The 5,333-nt window shown below is 40.7% G+C and overlaps 1 pseudogene; it reads right to left on the bottom strand.

Moving 5' to 3' along the window:
- Positions 1-299: 299 nt before the first annotated feature.
- Positions 300-4,551, bottom strand: LOC135363777 (large ribosomal subunit protein eL28-like; annotated as a pseudogene).
- Between the last annotated feature and the right edge of the window lie 782 nt (positions 4,552-5,333).

Here is a 5,333-nt window from a genome sequence, read left to right as displayed (position 1 = left end):
AGAGATCAGGAATTTTCGAAGTTCTCTAGATGAAGCTAATGTGCAACCAGAATTGAGAACCATTGCCTACATGATAGTGAATCAATCCAACCTGAGTGCATTTAGCCAATTATTAGTACAAGTTTATAGAACTATCTACATTCAGCAAAGAAAGAAATATTTATCCACTTTACATTTAGTATGTAGATAACACAGATGAAAGACTTTTTTTTTTAGATAATTCCCTCCAATTATTCAAAATATATTTTGAAGGTACTAGATACTTCTATTCATCATAAATAAAATTAGTCTGTGGTTTTCTTTTTTGCTTTATTTCTCAGAGCCTGGTATTAGAATATGGTAGGATAATTTCCTCTTTTGAAAAAATTATTGCTTTTTTGTAGGTGGAAAATGAAACTGTAAACATACAAGAAAAAAAACATCTGGAGGGTCAGAAAATTTAAGGACAGTTTGTATAAGTTGAATGATACAAACATTTAAACTTTCTGCCAGGAAGTAATGATAAATTTTAAGAAAAGTTCTGAATTTGCTGAGGAGGAAGAAATTATTCTTTCTATGCGGTAGAGAAGGCTGGGAGAAGCTGCTTGAAAGGGAGACTTCCCAGATCAGGAAACAACTGGAGCAAACACCTGGGGAGAGGAGAGTGTTCCTAGAACAACAAAGGCCAGGAGGAGGGAGGAGCATGCTGTGCTGTTCAAGGAGTAACAGAGCAATAGGGAGCTGGGGGAAGATGAGCAAGGGTGAGCGAGTGAGTGAGCCCGTGAGTGAGGGGGAAATCGAAAGGGGATGGGTGGAGCTTGGATTGTCCAAGTCCTAACCTGCCCCGTTGATGCCTCTCCTCCAAGGTCAACCCACATCAAGACCCACTCGTGGGACAGTGCCAAGGTGCTGCCGATGGAGAACAAGTGTGACAAAGAGTGGGTGGTGTCCGTAGCCATGCAACAGGCAGCAGGCTGACCACCTCAGTGAGTACCTAGCCGGGCTGGGGGCTTTAAGACTCACAAGGTAAAAGTGGGACACTGGGACCCTGAAAGAGGAGGGGACACATCCAAAGTCTCACAGAAAAGCCATGATGGGGCCTGGATTTGAATTCAAACACTTTCTGCAAACTGACCTTGATCCAAGAGCCTTTTGAAGTGAATCTTAACGGATGCATAGGAGTTTACTATGCAGGAAGTTACTGATTCATTCTGATATCCTCATTACCCAGCTTTGTGTTGGGTGTTACTGGGCTCCTGAGAGGTCTCCAGCTTTGTGGAACAGCAGGAGGAACCTGGGCTGGAAGACTCCGTGGGTAAAGCCAGACTCTGCCTAGCATAGATAAGGCTTCCTGGAGGCCAGGTGAAGGGCTTTGGATCTAGTGCTTGAGAAAGGGTGGTCTTTCAAGCAAGGGAAACAGTTTGGGCAAAGGGCAGAGGTGGAAGAGATCCTGTGTGGTTTGCCAAATAATTTTTAGTTAGTTAGTTAGTTAGTTAGTTAGTTAGTTAGTTAGTTAGTTAGTTAAGTTAGTTATTTTGAGGAGGTTGACATCTTTATTGCTTTGGAGGCGGGGGCAGGTGCTCAGGAGCTCTTGGTGGGGCGGGCCCGCTTCCTCTGTGGCTTCTAGCGGCACAGGATGGCGCTGGCTCTGTGAATGGCAGCCGTGCGCAGACCTGGGCGGTACTTGTTCTTGCGGATCATGTGCCGGATGCTGAGGGTGGCCGGGCATTCTTGTTGATGGTGGTCCGCGCGTAGGAGGTGGCGGGTTTCCATTGGCCGGATCTCCGCTTCAAGACCACCACCACGCCTTTACCGTCGGCGGCCCGCTCCACTCCCACAGTCTTACGGTGAATCAGACCGTTGTAGCGGAATGAGTTGTGAGCCTTCAGGTTGTTGGGCTCAGTGTTGTAGGTCAGCTTGTTCCTCTTGATCAGGAAGCTGTAGCAATTCCACACGACCATCGCTGCAGGTGGGCGGACATGGCGACGGCCCCTCTCGCTACGGCAGCCGGAGTCAGGAAGAGCTGGAAAATAATTTGGGGGTATGGCTGCAATATGAGGGTCACTTGGAGAAAAGGAGGCAGATTTTGCAGGACTGAATAAGGTTGGGAGGTGCCAGGACTCTTCGGAGGGTAATAAGGAGCCACAGAAGGTGTGTGAGCAGGAGAGGGCATGGGTGGGTCTGAGTGTGACACCAGAGCCATGAATGGGGCTGGGCTGGATGGTAGGAGCAGGGGAGAATTTCCTTTTATGTCTGTGCTTTGGGGCAACTTAAAGACCCTCAGGATTTTATGTGCTTTGAAGGTTTTATGTAGTGTATGACTTTGTAGATGGGTACATATTTTTTTACATTGTCAAATTGTTAATCTTTAATAACTTAATTTCTTAATGACATTTAACGTTTTTAGGTTTTTCTTCCAAAATATGTCTTCCATCTCAATTTTCAAATGTATTGACGTAGGTCTGCTGATTATTAAACTAGTGTCTCTCAGCTTGAAACCCGCCATTCTATCCCCTGCTCCATGATGTTGGGGCTCGAACAGGGCAAACCCATTTCCCCTTTCTACAACCTGTAGGGCTGTGCCACTAAGGACAATTTCCTGGAGGGTCTCTGGAAAACTGCAGGAGACCAAGGAAATTTGTCCTTTCATTCTTTCCTGTTCCTGTCTACATCACTACAATATTAGATTTTTACCATAGCAGCAACAGTTGGTTCAAGTAGCGGTAGCTGGTTCAGTGTGCAATTTTCCCAAATCTCCAAGAATTAGGCCCATTGGGCCGCCTCAGAGATATCAGCACCAGTCAACTCTTGCCCCAACTCAAGAGTTCTGGGTCTTATCCTTGGTGGGCCCCTTCTCCAAGCCTCTACCGTTTGCTCATCTCAGTTCTTCCCTGTGTCCCTCCAGCTCCAGGACCATAATTGTTTCTTGTGTTTGATACCTCTCTATACCTCAGTGACCTTTTGTTGACTTTCAATACTCCAAAACTGGTCTACAATTCTTTATATTACATTTTTAATGTTAAAAAAACAAAGCACACACACAAAAAACTGTGCTTTCTGTCTCCTGACTGGAAACCTTATTCTCTCATAATTTTTTTTCCCATTTCCTCAGTATCTGTGAATATATTACCATTGTCTTCTTAGAGGCATTTTTTTTTCATTTTTATTGTTTAAATTTAATAATTATTTTAAAAAATTTACATATATCTAACTTTACATGAATGAAGGGAGTAATATAACACATGTGAATTTCTGGAGTACAATCTTTTTATTTAGTTAGTTAGTTTTGTTTGACCTTATTCCTACCCCTCCTACTCCCTTTCACCCAGAGCAGCTTTTCCTGCCCACCCCTCCTCACACACACACACCCCACATGGACAAATAACACAAATTAACAATCTAACATATAGGTGTAATTTTCTCCATGTCCATATAATTATACACAAATATTCAGCTGTGTATATACACACAAAAAAGTTATAATCACATACCTTCACTCCATACATTACTCTAATTAGGGATATTTTTGATCATTTTCTAAAATGTGGTCATAAGAAGTTACTTTTCTTAACTTAAAACTACCATGTAACATTACTTCAAGTTAACTTGCATAACTTTAACTCATTTTATAAAATTGCTGTATAAAATTAAGAGAGTTATAGCTTAATTTATTACCCATTCTTTTTTCAGTGGACATTGACTTTGTTTCTAGTTTTTTCCCTCTGTGTACAAGGTGTCATTAAACATTTATACTATCTTTAAATAAGTTATCATGTTCCATGGGAAAGATTCTTACAAGTGGAATCGCTGAGTTAAGGTGATTGTAATAGATGTTATAAGAATTCTTTTGCCCAAAAAAGCAGTAATAGTGTATACTTCCATAAGTAATATGTGAGAGTAACTCTTCTCCTGCATCTCCCCCATCCTTAAATTGCACATGTAGTAACATTTTCTTGCAGCATTTCTGTAGCTTTAGATTTACATTGAATTTTGTATCTAAGATACAGGTTTAATTTCATTATATCCCATATAGTCAGTATAGTAACACTACTTAAATAATTATCATTTTTCCATGAACTAGAACACCACCTTTGTCGTGTGTTAAATTCAAATATATACTAGTATCAATTTTGGTTTAATCATTTGGTTTTTTTACACCCGTGCCAAAATACTGTTTTCATTTGAACAAACTTTAGACAGGCTCCTCTGAGCTCTCTCCTGGACTAGGCCTCAACCTTGGCCCCCATTCTTGTTGGGCCTACATAGCCCAATTTTAGCAAGAATCCTGCTAAGTCAGTTTAGAGAGACCCTCCCCCCCATCCCCTGCCCCGCCATTGATATCTGCTTAAATTCTTCATCCCCACACTTGATATCTGATCAACCTGGCCAGCCTTCAGTAAGGATCTGGTCTTTAAGTTGGTTTACTAATAGTCATCTTACCCTTGACGTCTTTCCTCTTGGTAGTTTTTCGTTGACCACAACCCCCTTGCCCTGATTCTGGGCTATAAATCCCCACTTCTTGTTGTATTCAGATGCCGGGAATCCCTGTACTGACGGATGAAAGATTACTCCAAACTTTGCTGTGAAAGAGAAGAGAAGTCAAGGGGGTCAATGCTCAGAGGCGAAGACCCTGTGCCCTTCTTTGCTCCCGCTTTTATTGGTCCTTCGGGATAATCATACATCTTTACCACTGTTTCTTAAGCACATGATGTATGACAAGGGGTCTTACTGAACTAGGAGGATCTGTTTATGGGAAAGATACGGTATGCTAATCTGAGTACGAGTTCTGCTAAACATAATCTAAGAGACAATGCATACATCTCTTAGATCACAGGGCGGTTGTTTGGGCTAAGAAAGCTTTGGGGAAGGCAACTCCCAGCGGCATTCCTAAGGCAGAGTGGTCACGCAGCATCTAATGAGCTCTTATATATGTTATATCTAGACATTTTATATATATATAAATAGTGAACTTTATTTGGAATTGGATTAAGTGTGAAAATTAATTAATTATGGGAGAATTGGTATTTTATGAGATTAAATGTGTAAAAACGTGGATGATATTTTACTTGGATAGCCTTTTTTATGTCTTCCCATTTTCTCAAATCTCACTTTATGCTCTCTAATTAAATTTTATGATTTTTATGTGTCCTGCCCTTATTTTTAAATTCATTCATAAGTATTTTATAAGTTTTTGCTAGTGTGAATGAAAACTTTTTGCCCTGTGTTTATCATATTATAGAGAAAATCTATATTTTGTATATTTATGTGCAGTTACCACACCAAATTATTTTAATTTAACTTTTTTTAAAGATTTATTTATTATAGAGAGAAATAAAGAGAGAGAGCACACAAAT

This window comes from Mirounga angustirostris, unplaced genomic scaffold, assembly GCF_029215605.1.
Source record: "Mirounga angustirostris isolate CCGP_5_RB_7025 unplaced genomic scaffold, mMirAng1.0.hap1 SCAF_3, whole genome shotgun sequence".
Classification (NCBI taxonomy): domain Eukaryota; kingdom Metazoa; phylum Chordata; class Mammalia; order Carnivora; family Phocidae; genus Mirounga; species Mirounga angustirostris.
Note: the sequence above shows the minus strand (reverse complement) of the source record. Positions and strands in the feature narration are given on the sequence as shown.